The sequence below is a fragment of the Salvelinus sp. IW2-2015 genome, linkage group LG9, assembly GCF_002910315.2.
Source record: "Salvelinus sp. IW2-2015 linkage group LG9, ASM291031v2, whole genome shotgun sequence".
Taxonomy (NCBI): Eukaryota; Metazoa; Chordata; class Actinopteri; order Salmoniformes; family Salmonidae; genus Salvelinus; species Salvelinus sp. IW2-2015.
In genome coordinates, this window is record NC_036849.1 from 14,841,019 (window position 1) to 14,867,952 (window position 26,934).

Sequence of the window (26,934 nt, forward strand, 5' to 3'; positions counted from 1 at the left end):
TGGCCGCTAGCCGAAGTCGGCTAGGTGAACCGAACAAGTGTGCTCGCATCATAATATATGCACAAACTCTTCTGAACTGTTTCGGCTGGGAAACATGCGGATACCTTTACTGTAGATGCTTTTTTTTTTTTATATATATGCTGTTTGTTGCGTAGGAGATATTCCTTACTGCTACTTTCTCATTTTGATATTCCACTGTCACTCACGTCACCCTGTCTTCCATTTCTAGAAATGTCAAGATGTGGGGGTTTTCATAGGTGTGAGAGATGAAGAGTATGTTGACTCTCTCTGATGTGGTGAAGGGGATTGATTTTCATGGGAGTGGGCATCTGGGGAGTGTAGAGAGAAGGTGAAAGGTGAAGTGTTAGTCGAAGGAGGGGCTGGGTTAGTGTGCGGCCACTAAGACAGAAATGTCATCTTGACCTTCTATTGTCAGAAGAATGGATTTTAAGATGGGGTTGGTTTTAAAAGACGCACCATTCCGTGATCAAAATCGTCTTGAAACATATTCTTTAAAATTAACGGATCAAAAGGTTTTATTGACTGATATTGTCGTTGTACATTTATGTGGATCTCATCCTCCATGTCCGGAATGGGAAAAATCAGTACTAGCCTACATTTTGACACATTTTTATATGCTTTTAATATGCTGCTCTTTTAACATGTGGCTGATCTCATAGTGAGAGAGGATGATTAAAGGAAACCAGTGTTAGTGTGTGTGTGTGCCTCTTTTTTGTTTTCATTTGGAGCTGTATCGCTGAAGATTGTTGATGCAGGCTGCCAGAGGTCTCTCAGGCCTGGCTAATTGTGGTGCGATTGGGAGGGGCAGAGGTTCAAGGGCTCCCCAGCTCAATCTTTAAAGCATTAAGTGGACAGAGTAGTACCTTGTCATTAGTGTGGTGTCTTTCATCCCCTGTGTATGTGTGTGTGTGTTCTGTTATGTTTTCGTGCACTGTTGGTTTGGGCACTACTTAAGAGGAAAGGGGGGAGGGGGTCCTATGAGAGCCTGTTCGTGCGTTTAAGACACTAAAGATTGTTTTAGTCCACTCAATCTGTCATCCATCCATCAAGCCTGTATTGAAAGGTGGAAACCAGAGGCATGGCTAGAAAGATTGTTACAATTTGAAGTGTTCCTCTAGTCTAGATTCCTTAGTCTCTAGACTCATTTACACTTGAGTCAGGAGAGCAGCCAGTCTTGGCATAGATTTGTGACTCGGCAGCCTGATGTCTATATCAGAGGTAGCACCACAGTTCTCAGAGTGGTGGGGAGATTTTTTTTTATCCTGATGGTAACCAGTTAAAATTCTGGAACCTAGTTGTAGAAGAGACATTGAGGGTTGCCCTATTGCCTGGGCAAACTGAACTGAGCAGTCGGGCAACTTGAGCCCGCTCTAAAGTTTCCCCTGGTGATTTTATTTTCTGTTTACCATTATTCCCATTTTTAAAGTGAAAGGCGGACAATTTGACAGCTGGGCAAGTTGACCCTGCTCTGTGGTTACCCCATTAGGCAGGTGATAAAAAAAAAATTATACCTGAAAACAATAAAACTGCAAAGAATTCCAGTGACCTAAGTGCTCAGACGCACCAATAGCGTTTGGTGGCCGAGATCATGTGAAAAATGTTGGTGGTCAGATGTGACATTTGGTGCTATGTGTGCGAGTCTTAATAAAGTCCTACCCTGGGGTGTCGCTAAAGCTGTATGTCTTTTACCTACTACACCGAAAGCCTAAGTTTGCTCAGGACGAGCAGATTGCAAGCCACTATCCTATTGCGCTCGGGCTTGAGCTGTGATTCAATATTGAAAATAGAACCAAAGCGTAATTCCTCCCTGTTGTGTAATTAAGTGACTAAGTTATGGCATTTCTGCATGTAAACAACTTATCACATTTTTGGCCAAGTAACCATCATTTTGGGGAGCCAAAAAATACTGCTGACTTGCCTGATGGTCAAGTGCTTTTCAGACCTAAATGTCAATCCCTGTGTAGGGTATGACAGTGATTAATCACAGGGTTCGCTCAAGGTGCTAGAAGTGCTTGAAGTACTTATTTTCAGCCCCTGAAAATAATTTCCTCAATTTGGTGGTTGAAAACTTATTGCAATTATTGTATCCGAGTTCTTCTGCTCCAATTATAATTATCTGTGATTTTAATTTGTGATCAGTTTTTGTGAGAGATGTTGCCGCTTTCATTTGTTTCCCGCTGTTTCAGTTGACAGGTGTTAGGCTACTCTGTTGCGTTTTTTGCGTGAAAACCAAGTGCAGCTATTATGAGGACGACAACATTGAATGTTGGTTTCAACTTGGCTTTCCGTACAAAGCCTTGACAAAATTAACCTCTTTTTTTTAATTTTTTCGTATGTAAATAAGGTATTTCTGTTATTTTAAAACCTGTTTTCGCTTTGTCATTATGGGGTATTGTGTGTAGTTTGAGGGGGGGAAAATAATTTAATCCATTTTAGAATTAGGCTGTAACATAACAACATGTGGAAAAAGTGAAGCGGTCTGAATACTTTCCGAATGCACTGTATATGCTTTGTGTGCTTGCATCGGCCACATCTACAGGTAGGAAAATCACCATTCATGAATCCAATCTATTTACTCATGAAATCTCCACATTATTCTGACATTTTAGAATGTAATGATAATTTAAATGCCAACTTGCCAATGTCTGTACGAACCCTGAATTAGTTGTAAAATGGTTTTAATATGGGCTATGATGATGGGATCAGAGTGTTTCTAACCAGGTCACATAGTTAAATCCTGGCCCAAGGGAGGATGAAACCCCTGTCAAACTGCAGCAGCCTTGTACTTGTTCATATGAATTCTATTTAAAACTAGACTAACGGAGGGGTTTCCGTTACAGAGACAACTAGGTTGTTCCACAAATGAGTGCCTGTTGCGTCCCTTTGATATTGTAAGTAGAGATTGTGCACAACTATTGAAAAGCCGATATATTAAATGAAGTGCACTTTTAATATAGACCACATGGAAAGTGCAGTAAATCACTTTTTTTTTTTTTATGAATAAACACTGTTTCGACATGTCCCTCTGCACCCTCTAGGAAGATTTTAACCTGCGTAACCCCAACATTTCTCCAAGTTTACACCATCACAATGTCATTTCTGGCAATTTATTTATTTGATGGAGAACAAATATCATTTTAAGGTCAACGCTGTTACATAAACTGAACTCTCGTTTTAATATGGTGAAACTATTCCTTATTTTAATTTAATTTTTTCAAAAGAAACATTAAACATCTTGTAGTCAAACCCTAGTGTAAAAGGCAGGTGAGCTTGTTCTACTTTTTTTCTTTCTTTTTTTGCCATTTTCTGGTGTTTTGTTTTGGAAAACTGAGTGGGTTGGGCATAACACGTCAAGCCCATCTTGAGATGGGAAATCAACATGTTTTATTAAGATGAACATTTTTGCTTTTTATGACCATGTTAAAATTGGGTGAAACAAAATGGTAATCAAAAAGCACCCAAAATTGGTGGAATGACCCAACTGTGACTTGAACATATAATTATCATGGCTGAGCTGGCTTTATGCAGGGTTGCATCATGTTGGCCTATGCATCTGTAATTAAAAAGTTAAGTCTAGCCTATTGGATTGAAAAAACCTAGGTAGCCTAGCAAACCTAAGTTTGAATATTAACCAAATTTGATCACATTCACATTTTCTCAACACAAATAAATTGGCTTAGGTTAGAAATGCATAACATTACCGCTTAATTTCCACTGGCCAGATGGGACAGTACACATACTGTAGGTTGGCTACAGTTCAGCAGACTGAAAAAATCCTCTACATCTATTTGAAGTGAAAATGATGAATCGGACACTTTATCGATCGCAATAGCTCATGGTCCTCCTGGAATCAGACGTTTTTTTGACTCAACGGAGGAACGTAGTCAGAAAGGCTGATTGTCTTGCACGAGCTGTGTATGCAACTGGTTCACCTCTGCTCACAGGCAATGTGTATTGGAAGAGATTTCTGAATGTTCTTTGCCCAGCATACACCCCACCAACCAGACATGCTTTATCTACTCAGTTGCTGGATGCAGAGGTCAAGTGAAGGTCAAGCAAATCATAGCGAAAGCAGACTGTATTGCAATCATCTTTGATGGGTGGTCGAATGTTCGTGGGCAAGGAATAATTAACTATCTCCACTCCTCAACCAGTATTCTACAAGAGCACAGACAAGGGACAACAGACACACCGGTCTCTACATTGCAGATGAGCTGAAGGCAGTCATCAATGACCTTGGGCCACCTCAGTCTGATGTTCAAGAGGTGGACATTGAGGAGGTCCAGGGAGAAGACATGGAAGCTTGAGAGGAAGACAACCAAAGCTTTAGTTTCTAGACTATCATTTTACAGATGTATGTTGAAAATGTTTTTGGGAGATGCGATGGCTCATTGGGGATCATTCAATATTCCCTTTTGTTGTTCAGTGAAATCACCCCATGTGAAGAGTCAACTCATTTAATTAAAGTTCAATTCATAACTAAATTGTTTTATTTCTATTGGAAGGATTTAATCATTTGCAATTGTCTACTTATGATAAAGTAAAAGGTTTATCTTTCTGTCCTCATATGATGTGGTAAATACAGTTGAAGTGTACATACACCTTAGCCAAATACAAATACTCCGTTTTTCACAATTCCTGACATTAAATCCTAGTAAAAATTCCTTGTCTTAGGTCAGTTAGTATCACCACTTTATTTTAAGAATTTGAAATGTAGAGTGATTTATTTCAGCTTTTATTTCTTTCATCACATTCCCATTGGGTCAGAAGTTTACATACACTCAATTAGTATTTGGTAGCATTGTCTTTAAATTGGGTCAAACATTTTGGGTAGCCTTCCACAAGCTTTCCACAATAAGTTGGGTGAATTTTGGCCCATTCCTCCTGACAGAGCTGGTATAACAGTCCGGTTTGTAGGCCTCCTAGCTTGCACACACTTTTTCTGTTCTGCCCACAAATTTTCTATAGGATTGAGGTTAGGGCTTTGTGATGGCCACTCCAATACCTTGACTTTGTTGTCCTTAAGCCATTTTGCAACAACTTTGGAAGCATGCTTGGGGTCATTGTCCATTTAGAAGACCCATTTGCTGCCACCCCCGTGCTTCACGGTTGGGATGGTGTTCTTCGGCTTGCAAGCCTCCTCCTTTTTCCTCCAAACATAACGATGGTCATTATGGCCAAACAGTTCTATTTTTGTTTCATCAGACCAGAGGACATTTCTCCAAAAGTACCATCGTTGTCCCCATGTGCAGTTGCAAACCATAGTCTGGCTTTTTTATGGCGGTTTTGGAACAGTGGCTTTGTCCTTGCTGAGCGGCCTTTCGGGTTATGTCGATATAGGACTCATTTTACTGTGGATATAGATACTTTTGTACCTGTTTCCTCCAGCATTTTCATAAGGTCCTTTGCTGCTGTTCTGGGATTGTATTGCACCAAAGTACGTTCATCTCTAGGAGACAGAACGCGTCTCCTTCCTGAGCGGTATGACGGCTGTGTGGTCCCATGGTGTTTATACTTGCATACTATTGTTTGTACAGATGAATGTGGTACCTTCAGGCATTTGGAAATTGCTCCCAAGGATGAACCCGACTTGTGGAGGTCTACAATTTTTTTGTTGGCTGATTTCTTTTGATTTTCCCATGATGTCAAGCAAAGAGGCACTGAGTTTGAAGGTAGGCCTTGAAATACATCCACAGGTACACCTCCAATTTGACTCAAATGATGTCAATTAGTCTATCAGAAACTTCTAAAGCCATGACATCAGTTTCTGGAATTTTCCAAGCTGTTTAAAGGCACAGTCAACTTAGTGTATGTAAACTTCTGACCCACTGGAATTGTAATACAGTGAATTACAAGTGAAATAATCTGTCTGTAAACAATTGTTGGAAAAATTACTTGTCATGCACAAAGTAGATGTCCTGACCGACTTGCCAAAACTATAGTTTAACAAGAAATTTGTGGATTGGTTGAAAAACAAGTTTAATGACTCCAACCTAAGTGTATGTAAACTTCTGACTTCAACTGTATATCCAATGCAAAAAAATCTTCATTTAAATGGTAGTAATATTAATTTGCATATATTCCCAGTGGCAGACCACGTGTAACAACACCTGCACAGGATTGGTACATTCGAACATCACACCTGTGGGGCAGCTACAGGATGGCAACTGCCCGAGTTACACCAGGAACGCACAATCCCTCCATCAGTGCTCAGACTGTCCGCAATAGGCTGAGAGAGCCTGGTCTGAGGGCTTGTAGGCCTGTTTGTAAGGCAGGTCCTCACCAGACATCAACGGCAACAACGTCGCCTATGTGCACAAACCTAGCGTCGCTGGACCAGACAGGACTGGCAAAAAGTGCTCTTCACTGACGAGTCGTGGTTTTGTCTCACCAGGGGTGATGGTCGGATTCACGTTTATCGTTGAAGGAATGAGTGTTAAACCGAGGCCTGTACTCTGGAGCGGGATCGATTTGGAGGTGGAGGGTCCGTCATGGTCTGGGGCGGTGTGTCACAGCATCATCGCACTGAGCTTGTTGTCATTGCAGGCCATCTCAACGCTGTGCATTACAGGGAAGACATCCTCTTCCCTCATGTGGTACCCTTCCTGCAGGCTCATCCTGACATGACCCTCCAGCATGACAATGCCACCAGCTTTACTGCTCGTTGTGTGCATGATTTCCTGCAAGATCGGAATGTCAGTGTTCTGCCATGGCCAGCAAAGAGCCCGGATCTCAATCCCATTGAGCACGTCTGGGAACTGTTGGATTGGAGGGTCAGGGCAGAGGAACTTGCAGGTGCCTTGTTGGAAGAGTGGGGTAACATCTCACAGCAAGAACTGGCAAACCTGGTGTAGTCCATGAGGAGGAGATGCACTGCAGTACTTAATGCAGCTGTTGGCCATACCAGATACTGATACTTACTTTTGATTTTGACCCCCCCCACCTTTGTTCAGGGACACATTATTCCATTTCTTTTAGTCACATGTCTGTGGAACTTGTTCAGTTTGTCTCAGTTATTGAATCTTATGTTCATACAAATATTTACATGTTAAGTTTGCTGAAAATAAATGCAGTTGACAGTGAGAGGATGTTTCATTTTTGCTGAGTTTAAAAAGTTGCTAGATCTAATCCCCAAGCTGACATGGTAAAAATCTGTTGTTCTGCCCCTGAACAAGGCAGTTAACCCACTGTTCCTAGGCCGTCATTGTAAATAAGAATTTGTTCTTCACTGACTTGCCTAGTTTAAAAAAAAAGTTGAATCATTAAAAAAGATATCATTTTGACTGAAAAGTGTTGTGGCAAATGCCTGCTCGCCACACGTTTGCCGGCGGCCCTGGTCTACACAGTTTTGTCTTAAGGGAGCACTGTCCTGTACCATTTAGAGCAGGCATTGATTGAAGTGCTTTCATCCAGGCACTTAATCCAATCAATGACTTTTGGCTGACCTTAACTGCCTCACTGAGCAAAGTCAACCTCTGGCACTTTTTAAACGGCTCTGCTTTTATGGGCTGGGAATGTCAGCGCTCCGCAAGGGCCGTTTTAAAAGTGTTGGCTTCTGAATGTAGGTGAATCTTATCTAGGGTTGCAAAGGGAAGGGTATACAGTATTACTGGTGACTTTGTATGTTTTACCAGTTAACTATCAGAACTTTTGTAACTTGAACGTTTTTTTTATTTTATCACATTACATTTTGGGTACTTCAGATTAACACAGGTGTCTGTAATTATCTCTGGCCCTCTGTGTGGCCTTTATATATTTAGTATCATCAACTTAGTGAATACCATTGGTGTTTTAATATGAGGGTTTCAGCATGATTTTTTTTCTTCTAACTTTTATAAAAAGTGTCCCATGTCTGTGTTTTGGCACAGCTAGTGGCAGTTGTGAAAAAATTAAGTAGTTGGAAAAGTACGTTTATGACAAATGCCGTTGTTGATTTGGATGCTTTTTTCATTAATTAGGCTATTTCCTCTTGAACCATATGACCTATCCACTGCAAACTCATGGACAATATGGACACAGATATAAAACGTTAGCCTGCCTTCCTTTCCTTTTTCTCTTTAATGTTTCACCTCTATTCTCTGAACATTCTGGTAACTTTGGTAAATTACCGGTAGTTTTGTAATTCTAATCTCAGCACTTTCATTTCAGTAGTTGATTGCCCAGAAACCAAACTCACGCCTCGTTTTCCCCACATCTGTCAGGTGTTGATAATCATTAGTCACCCAAGGACTGAAGTTGTGCATTGCTGCCAGTGCTTAAAGCCATTTGTAAATAGACTCACCCAAGCAGAAATCCTGCCTCTCCAATTCTAAGACTACAACTACTACTCTGGACACTTATAGCTAAACCTACCAATTTATAACAACCTGTGTGTGAGAATGTCTTACAGCAGATCTAACTGAGCAGTGATGGGAACGCCATTTCTTCATTTTGGCTGTTAAAATATATATTTAGAAGCTATTAAAGGTGGAATAGAATCAAATGTTTACTGCATCAGCAGCACCACCCATGTGACCGACCTACCAGAGCTAGCCTTAAAAAAAATGTAGTCCATTGTAAACACCACAGCTTTTCTATCCTCCTTCCCATTTAACAAAAAGGCAATCATAGAGAGGTCAGATGGAGCTAACCTCCACCCACACATACACACACCCATCCTCCGCTTAGTCATTACACTCTGTCTCTGACAGCTATGGATGCCTCAATTCCACAGTGAGAAGGCGAGATGTGGGGTGTTTACAATGCTTGGGGGCGGTACAGTAGAACTGGGGCCAGCTTGACAGATGGCTGGATGGCCAGCCACTCTGAGAATGGTGTGGTGGGGTGATGACTGATGACAACACAGAGAGATGCTAAAATGTGGAAGAAATAAAAAGATTCTAGTATTTATTTTAAGCCTCTGTCTCTACAGGCCTACTACACTTTTTCAGCAAGTCTCACAAAGCCCTTTTCTGAATGTGAACAGGCTGAAATATGTGTGTTTTCTGAAGAGCTGCAGTAGTGTTTCCTAGGCTTAGTGAGATGCTGCATCATAGTCTCTGACATGTCATCTGATAGAGTCCTGACTGGACATGATCTGTCTCCCTGGCCTGGGGAGGGAAGGGAAACGGTGTGTCTGCAGCTCCCAACCTGAGTGGAGATGACGGCAGCCGTTTACCATGCAGTAGCAGGAAAGCATATGCCTCAGGCTGTTATATCACGCATGCCACACACACAAGAAACCAGATTGGTGGTTTCCAGGACATTCACCACAGAATGACCTTGATGCAGTATAGGGTCAGAAGTAGAACTGTCCCCAACAAAAACAAATCTTAGTTGACCGAGAGTCGACTGTTCTTTCAACCAGTCAATTGGTCAACATTTTTAAACGTGTATTTTTCCATATATAAAGACTACTATACTGAATAAAACTACTATACTGAGCTTGTCTGATGCTTTAAGCACTGCAATTAAAAATGAAGATGCACATGTTACTAAAGAGGTAGCCAGATATCAGTATAGCCTAACCAGAAGGGGAAAAAACCTGTTCCCGACCGTCCCCCTGACCCTCCTCCTCCAGCTGTTTGCCGTTAAGCTCCTGAATTTGCCTGTAACCGGCTACACCAGTGGTCGGCAACCTTTTCCATTTGGAGTGCCAAGTTATTGTATCATTTCTATTGATCTGTGTGCTAGTTATGATTTTCATAAGCACATTTTTGTGGAACAGTTTAATTTAGAATAAAGTCTTCATCTCGAAGTCAATGTCATGTGGTTAATCAAAATGATATCTAAATGAAAATGGTACAGATCTAAAATGGACTTCTATTGCCATTATGTGAAAATAGCTGACATAAAGCCAACAAATAAATACATTGCAGCCTGCAGATAGAAAATATCCGGATAAAAAAATAAGTATCCTTTAAATCACAATGGCTACGCATGGCCTGTCTGCAAGGAAGCCTTTGAAACTGTCTTTTCATAAAATTGATTCTTATCAGAAAAAGATAACCACACAGAATTCAGATATGTTAAAGGCTTGGGAAAGATAATGAAGTGGGCTGTAATGCCTGGTGGATCCCTGTCTCCCAAGGTTGAGTACTAGAGATGCGCTCAATATGATGAACCAGCACAATGCCCTGCCCCCAGCAGCACTATATCTCTCACTAGCTCCCTTTCGATCTCCCTCCGTCTCGATCTCTCTTGCACTCCTTCCCTCTCTGGCTCAGTGCAGGGGCCCAGGCATGAGGAGCAGGTGGCTGTGTGGGAGTAGGGTCTGTCTGGGCTCTGTCAAGGTTAGGGAGGTCACATTTTAATGGGTGCTCTTCTCCTCGCCTCAGCCTGGCCTGCCCCTGTCAGTCATGGAGAGTATTACACTTTTTTTTTTTTTTTTTTCCTCTGCTCTCCTTGTTTGGTTGTCTTCAGGGCAGAGCTGCCATGTAGTCTATTTGATACGATTGCTGGTTCTGAATGGAAACTTTTGAGAATGATGAGGCTTGTCATGTTCTCAGGTTAAGGGAAAGGCTGTGTTTGATATGCTTGGAGCAGTGTTGTTGGGAACATCAAGGTAGTCTTGAAGTCTGGGTAATGGTGATCCACCGTGAGCAGCACCATGTCACTAGCTGATTCATCCTGAGGATCACACAAACTCTGGAGAGTCTTTTGTTTTCTGGGAAGAGAGCGGAGAGGAGAGGAGGATGCAGGTGAGAAGGAACGGCAGACACAAGCACCGATGGTCCCTGTCATTTGCTGAACCACACTTTTTTTCCGCTCCTCTGAAGACTGAAATGAAATATGGGCTCAAGGAGATCAATGAACTTCAGCGATGCTCTTCTTCTTTCTCTTTCTCTCCATCTTCAAAAGGCTCTCTCCACCTGCTAGGGTTTGTTCCTGAGGGCATGTTTCTTTTCTTTATTTATATCAGTGAAGCTTTGCGGTGTAGCGTCTAATCTCTGACCACATCACAGGCAGGCCGCCTGAGACCGAGCAGTGCGGGGAATGGGGATGGGGTGAGCCATCAGTTAGGCCGCCTGAGACCGAGCCGTGCAGGGGATTGGGGTGGGGGTGAGCACGAGTCAGGTTACCCATATCTGAGGATCTGGACAGAATGGGGTGTTTTTAACTTGCCCACACAATTGATGATCTGACAGTGGTCTATTCCTCCGCTTCCTCCTCTTTGCCTCCCTCTCCCCTCTGTGGCGGATTGAGAGTGCATTCCAGAGTGCTCCAGGGGGAGGGGAATCTGCTGGAAAATAAATGTTCCCTGGAAAAGGAAAGGCCCAAGAAATCCTGGGGCTCATGGCATCGATATGCAGGGTGTGCTGTGCCTTGTACTGGGATCTGGGGGTACTTGAGGTTCTGCCAAAACTCCTCAGGCTCCCGTCAGCCAGCCCAGGCCTAGGTGCTGGGGAGGGGCAGAGCGAGACTGTAGAAACCAGTTTTTTTTTCAAAACAATCTCCCACTATGATATCATTTTTAGTAGGGTTTTATCAAAGGAGAGTAGAATGTGTAAATTGTAGAGATGGAACGATTCACCGAAATACATCGGTCCCTGTTCAAATGTATAAGATATGGTCTGCGGGACCCCAAACCGATTCATTGGTCAGAATATCGATTCAAACGTTATGAATCACCGGTTCACTTTTTCTTTTTTTTGTTGCTCAAATTACTTTCTTTCTACCTTCTGAAAATAGCTCTTTTGTAACAACTGCATCCTCCAGTGTCAAAGTAAGCATGTAATTGTGTTGACACTCATTAATCTATAAGTCATTTTGCATGCCTGACAACCTCAGTTTCGCATGCTGACCAACGAGCGGTAGGCTTATTCCTAATCTGGCACAGATGTGCGTCACCTTCAGCATTCAAATGTTTGTAGAAATGGCTTAAGCAATATCAGGCTTTATTTGTTGAGTGACAACCAATGTAATTAGCTACGTTATTTTAATCAAATGCACTGTTGAATTAAAACAGTGGTAAAATATATATTTTACCCCTTTTTCTCCAATTTTGTAATATCCAATTGGTAGTTAGTCTTGTCCCATCGCTGCAACTCCTGTATGGACTCAGGAGAGGCGAAGGTAAAGAGCCATGCGTCCTCTGAAACACGACCCCGCCAAGCCGCACTGCTTCTTGACATACTGCTCACTTAACCCGGAAGCAAGCTGCGTTGGAGGAAATACCATACAGCTGGCGACCGAAGTCAGCGTGTATTTGCCTGGCCGCCACAAGGAGTCGCTAGAGCGCGATGGGACAAGGACATCCCAGCCAGCCAAACCCTCCCCTAACCCAGACGACGCTTGGCCAATTGTGCGCTGCCTCATGGGTCTCCTGGTCACGTTCAGCTCCGACACAGCCAGGGATCGAACCTGGATCTGTAGTGACGCCTCTAGCACTGCAGTGCCTTAGACTGCTGTGCCACTCAGGAGGACCCTGAATAATGTTTTACCGGAATAAAAGTAGCCTAAGCTAACAATGGAGAAACAACTCATCTGACTATAGCCTAAGTACTGATCGCGGCTTACATTATATTTTATTTCCATTTTTCAGGTTCACCATCTGCAATAGTTTTGCTTGAAAAAAATCTGTATATATATAGTCATTTTTAGATATACAGTATAAAGTTGATCATTTCATAAAGAGGACAGCAATCACTTTTGCTACCCGCACTGACTGCATGGTCGACGCGGGAGAAGTCGTCCTCAACTTCCAAACACTCTAAATCATGAAACACGCTGAAAATCTCACTGCTGATAGGTACTTATCACAGTGGGAGGCCGTTCCTTCTCTTGCTACAGCAAAATCGGTACCTGCTGCATGCCGACCCGGTAGCGACAAACCTACCGATTTTCTACTTCTAGAATCGCAATTCTTGTCAATGGCCAACAACTTGACTTTGAGACAGAGATCACGAACCCCCACGTGGGGCAGCCAATAAATTTTTTATAAATTGGCAATTTTCTACGTACATTCACAACTGAGCCAGTCACACTTCATATGCAATGTAGGCTATGGGATGGTAGCTAGCAAAGTGCACAGACGCAATGCATATGACACAATATACTTCCTCCAAGCTAACAAACCACTGTAGCTAGTATTGACATTATAATTAAATTACAATGGATTAGCAAGTTTCCATGAAACAGCTGACAAGTTAGTGCAGTGTAACTGTTGTGCTAGCTAGCGAATATGCTAACGTTAGCTAGCTAGCTAAACATTTGGCTATGGGCTGGCAGTATGGTATTATGGAGAGTGAATTCAATTGTTTCTAAGTCATCTTTCTAGGTAACGTAAACTCACTCACTTTTGTACATCGCCTTGGTCCGTACAATTTACCTTATTTTAGCGCCCCCAAAAACGTAATACTTCCAGATCAACTGTAATTTCAATACCATTGTAAAGCACAATTTCTCCCCTTTCCAACAGAATTCATGCCGAGACCTTCACGCGGCCCGTTTCTGCATAATTCAAGAAGGCAATGAGCTCCTTCGGGTCTTTTTAAAAATGGCAGGAGGGGAAGCAAAACTAATGCGTGATAGTGAGAAGGAGAGGAGATGTGTGAGAACTACTTTTTTTCACTATATCTGTCCAACTTATCACCTTACCGCCTCTAAAATGTAAATAAAACACTAAAGAGTTTATATAGTGTGTCATTACATACCTATTTGAAGGTTTGTGTCGAATTTGAATTGGGTATTTAGGGCGGTGCTAAAGTGATCTTCAGAAGTCAACAGCGGCTTTGAAAGTCATGATGCTTGCAGTGTCGACGCAAAAAATGCCTAGGTTTCCCCCGCTTACCCCCGTCACTGTCCATTTCTTGTTTTTAAACGATGAGAGAAGTGCTACACCTGGTGGAGAGAGATTGTAAGACAGAAATAGTTGCTTTATGCGTGCTGTACGTTACGGCATGACACGTCACGATGTAACGGAGGGTTAGTTTTCTCAACTTTTCTCCAATACTATAGAGCCATTACCATGTCGATCAATGCTTAAATAGAAACGTAGTTCACACCCCAGATTTTGAAGTCAACACAGTAGCTACAGTCCCATTTAGTTTTCTTTGTAGCCTCGTTTGAATGTCGCGGTTGTGCACATTTGTACGGAATGGGGTGAGTTTACATTAGTTATCTAGCTTTGGCATTCTGGCTAGTATCATCAAGGGCTTTCTACAAAATAGCAACATTTAGTGCAAATACCTTGGAATCTAGACCATAAGTAATATGCACGGATATGCTTTGCCAAACAATGCTACTGCCACTTTCTGTTTTGGAGTATTTTAACAAGGCTGAGTGGCTGACGACTTCCACATTTTTCTGTATGAACACAAAGAGCTTGACTGCCGACACTGTCCAGAGCTGCTAAGTACGATTCTAGCATGTACACTCCCCAATTTTTTAAAGATGCAAGGCCATTACACAACACAAAATGATACGTTAATGAAAGCTCTTACAATATTAAATGATTACATTTCTCTAAAACAGGCTATAGGCTACATGTGCACCACCAAGTCAGAACAGTAGGCGAAAATAAGAGTGGAAAAGGGACCAATTTTATTATGGTGAGGTACATGGACTGCTAACAGCTTACTACACAACATACACTTAGTATTACTTTCTTAGCTACAGTATACATAACTCCCTGGCGTATTACCTCATTATGCAGCAGCATACAATACATTTTCGGACTCACCTTGTGTTGTCCTCACTTGAACAGGAAGGTGGTGCGGCGGTCCTTGTGGGCAAATTTGATCATCAAAGTCTGGCATTCTCTGGATTTATGGTGCTTTCAACACAACTGGGAATTTGGGGGGAAAAACAAGGTTGAATCATGACATCAGTAATCTTCAGGTCAGAGCTCTTGTAAGAGGCCAGAGTTCCCGACTTGGAATTGTGAGTTTGATGACCGTTCAAAACGTATTTTCCCAGTCGGAGATCGTTTTTCCCCCCTGAATTTCCAGTTGTCTTGAACTCACTGAAGTCTGAGATTTCCCAGTTGTTTTGAATGTGGCAGAAGTCATGCTGGATTGACAGCATGGCCAATTTATTCAACCTTTTTCTTCTGCATGATATTGTATGTGAATGTTTATCCTTTTAAGCTTGGAAAAGAGACCCTTAAACCCAGACATGGACCACACACCCACTCCACTAAATAGCAGGCTAGTGATTACCTCTCAACGCTTGCAGTTAGCCACTGATTCCCTCCAAACCACTCATTGTTGAATTTGCGATTTCCAACTTGTGTAATGTTTATGGCCGATGAGCACCGATACGTTTTATCTATAATTTCTCTTCATATGACAAGGATTTTTTCAATCCTTCAATCCATTTGCCAGTAGATTGTCGACTTGATACATGATGACTGCTTGTTTAGCTTGCTAGCTAAGATTTTGAAAGTATGATGTTGACATGGTCAGTCCAATCAAAGATACGGTAGCTTTGTGATTTGAAGTTATTTTATCTGTGGCCAATGACCTTGAGCCTTCTTGGAAGTGCACTTTTAATGTAACTCTATGGCAGCACCCAATGGGCTTGAATTTTCAAGCGCTCCCTGTAGATTTTGCTGTGACGTAGTGTCGCCATGAGTGACAGAACACTGAACCAATCACGGCGCAACTAGAGAACATTACCAACCCCTACGCTCCATATTTTCCACTGGCTGCCCCACCACCACCACAAAGTACTGAGCTAGGCTGAAACGCCTGTATTTTGGAGCTGCCTTACTCAAGAAAGCAAAAATGAGACCATGCTTCTATGCGGCTTTATTAACTCTTTTTTTTTAAACATTATTTGCAAACTGATATGTGACACGTAATGTCAAAATAACATGCAAAACAGACAACAAAAAACAGGTGGGGCTCTGGCAAAGTACTGTCGGCAGGCAAATGTTTGACAATCCTACCGGTGTGTCTGAGCTTTAAACCATTCGATTATGAGACGGGGGTGAAATCATAGCAATTTTTTAAAGATAAATATTGATACATTACTAGCTCTAATACTATTTAATATGCAAAAATTGCAAATATTTATTTTTGGGGGGATGCCCAGTTTCCCTTATGACTCCTTATGAGATCCCTACATACAGCACACACAGCTCAGACAGCTCCACCAGCAGCATATTTTAATTTAAAATGGAAAATTAATGTGTTTATGCAACGAATGTTAGTACACTGAATTTCATTGATTCGTTTCTCTAATCAAACCGAATCGTTTTAAACTAAAACATATTGTTCCTGTATACCCCTTTTACTTTTTTTCACATTTGGTATATTAGACTTTTTCTCATTGATTTAAATATAACATATTTTCCTCATCAATCTACACGCAATACTCCATAATGACAAAGTGAAAACAGGTTTTTAGATTTTTTTTTTGCAAATGTATTACAAATTAAAAAGACATTTACATAAGTATTCAGACCTTTTGCAATGAGACTCAAAATTTGAGCTCCGGTGCATCCTGTTTCCATAGATAATCCTTGATGTTTCTACAACTTGATTGGAGTACACCTGTGGTAAATTCAATTGATTGGACATGATTTGGAAAAGCACACACCTGTCTATATAAGGTCCACAGTTGACAGTGCATGTCAGAGCAAAAACCAAGCCATTAGGTCAAAGGAATTGTCCGTAGCGCTCCAAGACAGGATTGTGTTGAGGCACAGATCTGGGGAAGGGTACCAAAACATTTCTGCAGCATTGAAGGTCCCCAAGAACACAGTGGCCTCCATCATTCTTAAATTGAAGAAGTTTGGAACCACCAAGACCCTTCCTAGAGCTGGCCGCCCGTCCAAACTGAGCAATCGGAGGAGAAGGGCCTTGGTCAGGGAGGTGACAAAGAACCTGATGGTCACTCTGACAGCGTTCCTCTGTGGAGATGGGAGAACCTTCCAGAAGGACAACCATGTCTGCAGCACTCCACCAATCAGGCTTTTATGGTAGAGTTGCCAGACAGAAGCTACTCCACAGTAAAAGGCACATTCCAGCGCGCTTGGAGTTTGCCAAAAGGCACCTAAAGTCTCAGACCATGAGAAAAGAAAAAAGATTATCTGGTCTGATGAAACCAAGATTGAACTCTTTGGCCTGAATGCCAAGCGTCACGTCTGGAGGAAACCTGGCACCATCCCTACGGTGAAGCATGGTAGTGGCAGCATCATGTTGTAGGGATGTTTTTCAGCGTCAGGGACTGGGAGACTAGTCAGGATCGAGGGAAAGATGAACGGCGCAAAGTACAGAGATCCTTTATGAAAACCTGCTACAGAGCACTTTGGACCTCAGACTGGGGCGAAGGTTCACCTTCCACCAGAACAACGACCCTAAGCACACAGCCAAGACAACGCAGGAGTGGTTTCAGGACAAGTCTCTGAATGTCCTTGAGTGGCCCAGCCAGAGCCTGGACTTGAACCCAATCGAACATCTCTGGAGAGACCTAAAAATAGCTGTGCAGCGACGCTCCCCATCCAACCTGACAGCTTGAGAGGATCTGCAGAGAATGGGAGAAACTTCCCATATACAGTTGTGCCAAGCTTGTAGCTTCATACCCAAGAAGACTCAAGGCTGTAATCACTGCCAAAGGTTCTTCAACAAAGTACTGAGTAAAGGGTCTGAATACTTATGTAAATGTAATTCAGTTTATTTTTTATAAATTAGCAACAATGTCTAAACCTTTTTTTGGCTTTGTCAATATGGGCCTATTGTGTGTAGATTTATGGGGGAAAAACGATTTGAATCCATTTTAGGATAAGGCTGTAACGTAACAAAATGTGGATAAAGTCAAGGGGTCTGAATGCGCTGTATCTGGATACATATCGAATCGTCTTGAAAGGGAAAGATGCACATCCCTAGACAGTTTGGGACCTATCTGTGTAGCTCTTTTGAGAGGCTAGCTGCTACTCAACTGAACTCGACTGGCTGGATTGCTTCTGTAGTATTATTGCAATTCACTATACCCCAACCTTGAAGGTAGGTTGTGTGTGTGTATGTCCTGTGCACCTGCCTCTCCTTAATTAACTGGGTAGGCTGCCTGTGGATGCTTTTGGCACGGCTTTGAAGTGTGAACCCGGGGAAGGAGGGCTCTCTGAACACGTCAAAAGACTGGGAGCTGACAGAAGTTAAACGACTCCCATAAACCTGGAACATATTGCCTCTTAAGATGCGATTCTCCTCTTCCCTTTGACTGGGACTGTGTCTGATGTCTTTAGGCAGGTGACGGAGTCCTACTTTATTGGAAAATGGCTAATCAAGGAGAAGAGTCTGTGTGAAAGCTGTTGTATTTATTTTTTCATTCTTTCCGAAGTCAAACCCTCCATCCTTTTTGTCTCCATTATCAAAGGTAATCAAAACTTTTCCTTTGTGGAACTAGTTTTTTTCCCCCCCTTCCATCGTTGAAGTGTTGAGTGCACTGGGATTTGAACGATCTCCTGTCTTGTCTCGGCATGAAGGTGGCTGTTTCTTCTCTGACAACCTGAGTAATCATCAGAGGAAGGAGGGTAAAAATGGAAATGCAGCTCAGGCATCCATTGTCTCGCATCAAAATGCAAATTGTTGTTTCAGCAACAAAATAAAGCCTACTGCAATCTTGAAAGCACATCGTAATTGAAAAGAAACTCTGTACAGGCAGATCAACTTAAAGCAGAGTTAAGCCTATTAGTTATTGTTATCAGAAGTTGCTGTGCTTATTATTTACTGATAAATATCCAGGTACAATTTTCTTTGCAGAAACACAATTGACGAGTGTTTGTAAAGTGTTATCTGTTGGGGAATTTCTCTCTTTCTCCCAGAGTGAGTTGACGTACCTGAGAACCTACAACAATAATAATGATGATGATGTCTAATTTATTTTTCAGATGGGGACACTGAAAATAGAGAGCTCGACCTAAGTGGTATTGATGAGATTGAGCTGGTATGTACTGCATTTTGACATTTAGAGGGCACCTTCTATTGAAACATCCACTCATTCTGAAATGACAGGATTGCCAGCGAATAAAAATGGGAAATGCATAACTAAGGTAATTTATGTACTTCCCTTCACTGCAGTATCTCCTGAATGACAAAGAGGTGAAAATCAAGACTGAGCTTTGGATGAAACAGAACGAAGACGACTTGAAAGAGCAGAAAGGTTCAGCCACACCACACTATGTACATATTGTAATATACTGTTTTGTCTTGACTCTCCTTACTGATAATTACATTCCCAATTTAATCCCCAATCCCCATTTATACTTTCAGGAAAGGAAGAGAGGATAGCGAAAGAGAAGGAGCTGGGGATTTACAAGGAGAAGGTAAATCAACAACATCCTGCCAGTCTAAAGAAGCAATGAGCTTGGGATGGCCTGGGTTTGCTAAAGCCCTCTGAGCACTCTCGCTGCCGAGCAGACAGACACTAAGCTCTCGTGTGTCAATGTGTGTGTGCATATTTTCCACTCCAATGGGTTTCTCTCTAATTTCTCGTCAGGGTTTGGCAAGGCCCAGGCCCTTTGTTAGGTCCAACATCTGCTCTCTGGTTTTAACTAGCTAGATTAACTGCAGCGCAACATATAGCTAATGAGGTGTGGATGCTTTGAAAGCACTGATCCAACAACCGTATGCCATGCTGTCCAATGTCACAATCAGCCCCGTCCCATATACTCTAGCATAGCTAGAGCATCCCTTCATTGTGCAAAGTATAGTTAAAACTGTACAATGAGCTAAAGAACCAATGTGTCCTAAGTAATTGCAATTGACAAGGTACTGGGTGATTTGAAACCCCATTGTGTGCCCTGCATCCCAAGAGTTCCGCCTCCAAGAAGAAGGTTCTGATCCATGCCAGCACGGTCGACGAGGCTATAGAGAAGATGCTGGAACAGAAGAAAAATTCCTCTAAGATCAACTACGACATCCTAAAGAAGCAGAACGTTAAGCCCAGCACCAGTCCAGCCCGCCAGATAGCAGAGTCCCCAAAAGGAGCCACCCCTAGAGCCCAGAGGCTGACTGGACAATACCGCAAACCTACCAACGTTCCTCTGAGCCTGGGCACACCACTCAGCACATTGGGAAAGAGGTAGGTGGAGCAGAACCACAGTGCGACTCAGTATATTTAATAATCCCACTGCTGTTCACTGTCATATATTATTCAATATATTCAGTATCGGCTGAATAAGCTTCAAGACTGAATTACGGCAGCAGTGTAGAATAAAGGGCAGATGACTAGAAATGTGAGTATGAGGCTATCAGGATTACAGTGTTCAGAATGATGCAACAGTACTTTGTCCTTCTCCAAGGCTCCGGTCTGTCACTGGGGGCAACATGCCCACTTCCCGGCCTGTTGAAGCAATGTTGCTGCTGTTCTTAATAATGATGAGGCTGCACTTTTCCCCTAGCCTAGAATGATCACCAGCGACAGGCAGACAGATGATTCCATTTCCTTTTTTCCCCTGGAAGGCTGTGGACTCTCAGCCTGCCACTCACTCCCGTGGGACTCTACTTCCCTGAGAATTACCTTCTCTCTTTCCCAGGATTTGCTTGAGCTCTCATTTGCTCTCTCTCTTTTCCTCTCCCTCTTTCTCAACACGCACACATTCAGTACGCTATGATCCACTGAGACTTTCTGCTGTAATTAATCTGTTTCTTCAGCTTTGAGAAAAGTCATTTGACGTTTTCTGTTTGCTTGGTATTACTGAAATTGGTTTCCCAACTATCCTGCTTTTAAACCTCTTACACTAAATCTAATTTCGGTGAAACCGTCTTGCAGGTGTACGAGTCTTAGACCCAGCACAGCCTAGACCTTTTAGTGGTGGAACCAGGTGAGGCTCCTCCGCCTTCCTGGTGTGGTCAGTATTACTGGAGTCATCTGGTTGCAGTCCCTCCCTCCAACCAGCCCAACCCTCAAACCTGTGTATACTCTGATCTCACCGGCTTTAGAAATAACCCAGCGAGGGCTGGAGTGGAGGGTAATGTTTTTTTAACAGCACCAGTCCACTACTAGTGGCTCCAGTCAGTGGCCTAGCACTGCCTTGAAAAGTTTACATTGACTGTAGGCCTACACGTTGAAGACATATCCAGTTAAGAATACTTTCCGTTATTGAAGAGGCTGTCATTGACACATTTTTTCCACCTTTCTTTAAGAATGGCCATTTCCCTCTAACTGTCCGCTTGTTACATTTTTAAAATGCATTAATGTCACGTCAATAAATATTTCATGTACATGGTTTTTGAATCATTCATTGTACACTTTCACTTGTTTTTGCTGAATGTGACTGTGCTTTTACTAGCAGGTAGCTTTTAAGACTCACATCCACTTGCTGAGAAAAAGCTGAGCTTTGCACTTTAGTGTTGCTTGCTCAACAAGTTTTTTTTAAACCACAGGACGGTGATCACACCATGTGCTAGGTGTGTTCCATGACTCGCTAGTGGAGTGGAACTGACCTTCCACGGAGTTGCGTTATTTTCCAGACAACGCATCGAGCCCCAAGTGGATTATAATTTTATACCATGGTTATAATTTAACACATTTTGACACTAGAAATGTAAGCTAGCAAGTTTATTAGATAGCTACATTAGTTGCCAAACACAGACTTGGTAGTTTAGCTAACCAAACCATCAGTCCTAGCTTGACATTAGGAAAATCAAATTCAACAATGCCAATAATGTTTTCAATTCGACTTTTGCTTTCAAAAGCAGCTCGAACATGTAAGAATGAATTCTACCGCGCAAATATACCGTGCGTTAGGGAAATAATGCACACTCTAGAATGCCCTTCAAGCCAATCAGAAACAAGGATTCAACAAATCCATGGTATAATATGTTGATAATTTGGTATCTTTGCGCACATTGTACCTTTTTGTCAATTTTGACATTTTAAATGAGAACATGACTGACTGTTGACAGTAGAAAGAGACCTTTCACTGGTTGGTTGAGGAGCTGACTGTTACTGGAACTCTAAAAAGGTTGTTTGTGTGGTTATTTAAAAGGGGAGACATGGTGTCAGGGAGACCTAGGGAAGTGGAGGAGAGCGGTGGCTGACAGTAATTCCATTGTGCTGCCTGCTTCCGGGCCTTACTGACTGCTACACTGAGGCGTTGTGCTCCTACTCCCCTTCCTCCAACCACGGCTCTGCTCCCCACACTCCACTTCACTTAAGGGCTCTCCACTGTAGGAACCAACCCCTGCTCCTGTCTCAGGCCTGCTTTGTACAGTGTCTCCCCTCAGTCACGGCCAGCCTGGCCTCCAGGGAAGGCCTCTGAGCTCTCCCTTTCCCCCAGCCCTTCACCCGGTCACAGGCTTGTACTTTACAGGACCCTCGCTCCCACCTGCCAGTCCCTCCATCCCTCTCCCTCTCTCCTGCCATACCACTCCATGCCTTTCCAGCCAGCTGCCAAACAGGGCCTCCCTGTTCCCTCCATTCCTACTGGAGGATGGAAAAGCACTCTTCCATAAATAGCCCAGATAATTGCCCTCAAGCGCTTTTTTTCTTCCCTCCTCCATCTGTTCCCTTTTTCCATTCAAAGCTGATTTTCTTTCTTCTCACTTTTAAAGCCCTTTGCCCATTCCACACTTTTTGGGGGGGAATTCTTGACTGCATATTTTGTGTGTGGGGGGGGGGGGGGKGGTTTCAGTCTGTTTCAGAAGTGTAAATCTGACCCTAAAGTTTTAGACCAGATTCTGGATCAGAGCTTCCACTAAGGGAGTGGGCTGTGGTGAGTTTCTGACTATCGATTTTCTCCCTGCTGCCTGTGTAGAAATCACTTTCTCTGCATTCCTATTCAGCCTCTGAGCCGGTGTCATCAGCAGAGTAGACATCACCCCCACATGGACCACTACGCTTCACACTTTTTATTTCCAGTCCATTCAAAATATATATATTTTTTGTAAGATAGCAGCTGTTTTACATTTTAGCAGACACTCTTATCCAGAATGACTTATTTTTTATTTAACATTTTATTTAACTAGGCAAGTCAGTTAAGAACAAATTCTTATTTACAAGTCAAAAGGCCGCCTACATAAAAGGACTCCTACATAAAGAGAGACCTAAGACAACAACATAGCAAGGTGGCAACACATGACAACATAGCAAGGTGGCAACACAACATGACAACAACATGGAAGCAACACAACATGGCATCAGAACAACATGGTAGCAGCACAACATGACAACAACATGGTAGCAACACAACATGACAACAACATGGTAGCAACACAACATGGCATCAGAACAACATGGTAGCAGAACAAAACGTAGTACAAACATTATTGGGCACAGACAACAGCACAAAGGGCAAGAAGGTAGAGACGACAATACATCACACAAAACAGCCACAACTATCAGTAAGAGTGTCCATGATTGAGTCTTTGAATGAAGAGATTGAGATAAAACTGTCCAGTTTGAGTGTTTGTTGCAGCTCATTCCAGTCGCTAGCTGCAGCGAACTGAAAAGTCGAGCAACCCAGAGATGTGTACTTTGGGGTGTTGTATGTGGAGGATGAGGGCTGCAGTAGATATCTCAGATAGGTGGGAGTGAGGACTTACAGTAGTGAGTGCATACATTTTTCATACTTTTTCCAAATTTGTCCCCCGTTGGAATCGAACCCACGCCATGCTCTACCAACTGAGCCACACGGGAGAGTATAGTCTCCTTCTGGTTTCCAGCCTCTCTCTGACCTCCCCCACTGCACTGCACCCCCTGACTGATTGACCACTAAGCATTTCCATAGTATGCCTCTGTTTGCTTCTCACAAGAACCAACAGAGAACTCACTGGGTACCACTGCCTGGTTGAGGCTCCATTTGTTACAATGCTACAGACTCGAAGGCAATCCACCCCACTTGAGGTGGCATGCATTGGCCTAGACTGCTGGGAAACGACATTTCCTTCTCTGTGGATATCCTGCTCCATTAGCAGCAGCCTCCTCTCCCCCTGGTTTTGAAACTGCCATTAACGGCCAAGCCTTTGTTCTTCTTACGATTTCCCACTGTAACTAATGGTACAATGAAGAGTGGAATTTTTCAGACGAGCTCCAAAGTGAGCCGTTTGGACTCCATCCCAGTGTATATCCATCCACCGCCCAGGAAGCACCACGGGAACTGTTGAGACAGAGTTGATATTACAGTCATAGTTCATGGCTCCGCAGCCTGCCCTGAACCAGTCAAATAGTCTCTCTTGAGTAAGTAAGAAAGGGACTGACGACTGCACTTACAGTACACGGTGCCTTTCTCACTGTACATTGTTTTATAGTCACCACTTATGTATAGCACCTGCCTTGGTGACAAAGGCAGCCATCAAGGAATTACAACACTCAGACGATCAATCTGTCAGTACTGTAAGCACACGGACCTACTAAACAGTGGAAGTGTCTGAACCAGAGTGGTCTGTCTGGAGATCCCAAAGGACAAGGACTGACTGTTGGCACCAGCCAACTCCTTTTCTCACTACTGCTGCTTTCTCACCCTCTTCCAGTGTGAAGTGCTCATCACCTAGTGACAGACTTGCTTTTGTGAAAATCTCTGATTTATGCTTTTATATGAAGAGTTAATTGACCCTTGTCTAAGCCCTGCATCAAAATGTTGGCCAAAAAATCACAGCGTTCCAATGGATAACTGTTGTTGAGTCCGACACCTCAGACAAGCTCACATTTACATTGATTGAGAGCCAGTGAGGGCTATGAAAAATATAGTTTTCTTTAAAATAAATAGCTAAATAATTTAACAGTGTATCAGGAGGACATGCTTCTGTGATTCTTGAAATGCAGAGCCTGATGGAGCAATTTTTTTCCCTGAAATGTTAATTTTTTTGTTATATTTTATTAGGATCCCCATTAGCTGTTGCAAAAGCAGCAGCTACTCTTCCTGGGGTCCACACAAAACATGAAACATTATGTAATACAGAACATTAATAGACAACAGCTCAAGGACAAAACTACTTTTTTTGTTAAAAAAATAGTTTGTATGTAGGCTACATATGAGGTCAAATAGGGGAGAGGCGTTGTGCCGTGAGGTGTTGCATAGATCTGTTCTTTTAAACCAGGTTTGCTGTTCACTTGAGCAATATGAGATGGAACAGAGTTACATAATACTGTACGCTTTCTTGAATTTGTTCTGGATTTGTTGGACAGTGAAAAGACCCCTAGTGGCATGTTTGCTTGCACAGCTGGTTAGCTAGCCCCGCCTCATTGACCACCAAATGTAGCTAGCCAATTAATAGAACATGTTTTCTCAAAATGTATGTTAGCTAGCTAAGTTAGCAATGTTCTGAATACAACTCCCATCTGCTGTCGACATCAGGATACGCTAATTTTACGAGGTTCCTGTGAAGCAATTGTAATGACAGCACACCACAACATAACTAAGGGTTTCCTGATTAGCAAGGGGTAGTTTGTGTTTAATTTCATTGTGTATTAGAAACACAGTTTGGACCATTGTGAGGGGATTTTGCTAGTGGTTGAATGGGGAATTGGGCTTCTCAGGAAAATGTTGTCAGATGATGATGATAATAATAATAATAATAAATATAAATAACAATAATCAAGGGGGGTGAGGTTTAGCGAAGGGTCAATTGCCTTCTCTTTGTTTCTCATTCTCTTTAATCGTCTCCGTTTCTTTTGTTATATTACTGATTTGATGTAACATTATCCTCAAGAGTTCCATCTCCTTTTCACCGTCATACTGTCTGTCTCACTCCTCGTTCTTAGCTTGAATGATTTTCTTCTAATTACATAGTTGCCATCCCCCAGCTCTAAGCAGTCACTAGCCACTGGCTAAACACTCTCCGTCAATCGCCTTTTCAGCTCAGGCTTAGTCTCATTGGCAGTAAGCTGATTAGAAACATGCCGTTAAGCCCAGCATAGAGTAATAGTCTAACAGAGAGGGAGAGTCTGAGAGGAGTGGCAGACGGAGAGGGAAAGAGTGAGTGGCAGACGGAGAGGGAAAGAGTGAGTGGCAGACGGAGAGGGAAAGAGTGAGTGGCAGACGGAGCGGGCAAGAGTGAGTGGCAGACGGAGAGGGAAAGAGTGAGTGGCAGACGGAGAGGGAAAGAGTGAGTGGCAGACGGAGAGGGAAAGAGGGAGTGGCAGACGGAGAGGGAAAGAGGGAGTGGCAGACGGAGAGGGAAAGAGTGAGTGGCAGACGGAGAGGGAAAGAGGGAATGGCAGTCGGAGAGGGAAAGAGTGAATGGCAGTCGGAGAAAGAGAAGACTGATGGAGTGTCTCCTGTCTGACCTTTTTAGAGAGGTGGAGGCAGTCAGCATGCAGAGGGGTCGTCACTACAATGGAGTGCTTCATATGTCCCATTGTACTGGGAGAGGCGATTCATACATGTCACATGACTCCTCTGTCAAAAGAGGCGCTCCCCGCTGCTGCTAACAATGTCCAGGGGGAAGTGGGCTGCAGGCTCAACTTTGAACACCAGATCTACCTCTGAACTTTAAGGCAAGATGTGTCCCTTGCAGGTACAAGGAGGCGCTAGGAGTGGATAGTGCAAGGATATTTGGGGGAAGGGAAAGGGGGATACCCAGTCAGTTGCACAACTTGAATGCATTCAACCAAAATGTTTCTTCTACATTTAACCCAACTCCTCTGAATCAGAGTTAGTGATGATTTAAAAGTGATCAATGCTTAATCAGTATCAAGCAGCATTACTTTGGATATAAAACTACAGACTAGTACTATGGCGATATTGACACACTAGGGACTAACGAGTAGTCCCCAGTAGTTTGGATGTACGTTTTAATGGAATATCTGTAGCCTTAGATTTGAGCTTTTTCTGGGAAGTTTAGAAGCAATAACTACTTTTGATGTCTTCAGGGCTTTCTCAAGCAATGTATCGTTTTGGCTCTGTGACATCTGACAGTGTGGTGGTGTTACTACTGTTCCATTAGGGAGCTGTTACTGTGTCGCTCTCCAGGTTGAGCTGTGTTACTGTGTCGCTCTCCAGGTTGAGCTGTGTTACTGTGTCGCTCTCCAGGTTGAGCTGTGTTA

General features: G+C 42.9%; 1 pseudogene; it reads left to right on the forward strand.

Moving 5' to 3' along the window:
- LOC111969004 (transcription factor IIIB 90 kDa subunit-like) overlaps positions 1-26,934 on the forward strand; it is a 56,512-nt pseudogene that overhangs the window by 24,369 nt on the left and 5,209 nt on the right.